This window comes from Cynoglossus semilaevis, chromosome 5, assembly GCF_000523025.1.
Source record: "Cynoglossus semilaevis isolate Cse_v1.0 chromosome 5, Cse_v1.0, whole genome shotgun sequence".
In the NCBI taxonomy this organism is placed as follows: Eukaryota; Metazoa; Chordata; class Actinopteri; order Pleuronectiformes; family Cynoglossidae; genus Cynoglossus; species Cynoglossus semilaevis.
The window spans coordinates 15,507,460-15,508,742 of NC_024311.1; the positions used below are offsets into that span (position 1 = coordinate 15,507,460).

At 33.7% G+C, this 1,283-nt stretch overlaps 1 protein-coding gene across 1 annotated transcript in view; it reads left to right on the forward strand.

Annotated features, from left to right (window-relative positions):
* shank2b (SH3 and multiple ankyrin repeat domains 2b) overlaps nt 1–1,283 on the forward strand; it is a 129,218-nt gene that overhangs the window by 52,849 nt on the left and 75,086 nt on the right. The gene's annotated exons all lie outside the window — the stretch shown is intronic.

Below are 1,283 nucleotides of genomic sequence, written 5' to 3' on the forward strand. Positions count from 1 at the left end.
CTCATTTTTTTTTGTTTTGTTCGTCAAAGAGCTGACTAAGCAGATGTGAAAAGTTCTTCACTCTGGCTGCAGCTGCTTCTGCTGACACAGACTCCACCTCATTCAGCTCCATCTCTGTTTGCACACACAGTAGTGTGTCTTTGTTTCCTTCACACATTGTGAGTGTGTATGAATATATTTATTTTTTTCTTAAACATAAATTTTTCTTAATTTTCTCAAATTAGTTTATAAAAAATAAATGTATTTATATATGTATCATTTAGGGAAAGTGTGTCTCCTCTGTAGTGAGGTCACCATCCAATTTTTGAGTTTAAAGAGCAATTCACTTTCCTTCTACTGCCACCTACAGGGCTTGTTTTGAAACAACAGATGAAAATTGGGCGATATTGTGAAATCAGTCAAGTCTAGTAACTGGTTACTCTAGTTACAATAGTTAGTCTAGTCAGGTAAAGGTTTCACCTTTCATGACAGGAAACAATATTGTAAAACTCACACTCAAAAATGTTCAATAAAAAAAAAAGATATGACTTTATCAAAACAGTTTTGACCAAAGACAAACCACTGTAAACAGAGGTTTCATAATTTGCCTTCCTTTAACATCTGATCCTTTTAAACTTCTTGTTCCCACAAATTTATGGAGAACGCGGTTAATTAATATATTAATTTTTGATTAGATTAACTTTGTTTAAACCCAGCAGGGAAACTGATTTGTCACAACGCACGTTCATTAGTGCACAGGAAGACTCGACGCGGCAATCAGCTCATTACGGTGCTCATTAAAAATTCAGAGCGCTGCAGGTACAAATCATTTTGTGTCAGGAGCCCCCTGTTCCTGCTGACTCCAACAAACCCAATATGTTTTTGAATGTGAACACTGAAAATAGTCGCAGACCAAAAATAAACCACTGTCAACCTGTTCCAGCACCTTTTTTTTTTGTTTCTCTGCACCAGCCTGATATTTTTAGGTTGTTCCATCTATTTTCAATATGTAAAAAAAAATTTATAATTTTAGGGGCATACATTCATTCAATTCTGCACATAAAAAGAACCAAATAAAAATAACCAAATTACAAAAATTGTGTCCAAATCACAAAGCTGATGTTGAGTTTATGTGCAGTGAAACAAATGCTTAAATCACATTTTTTTCTCATCATTTTCTAACCTTATTCTTTATATACTAAAAAAGTTCAATTTCCAGAAATTTTGCATTCCATTGCATTGTCTTCTTAATGAATTAATAACGACCAAAATACTATTCTTTGCTGTCGATCTATAGATCCCTG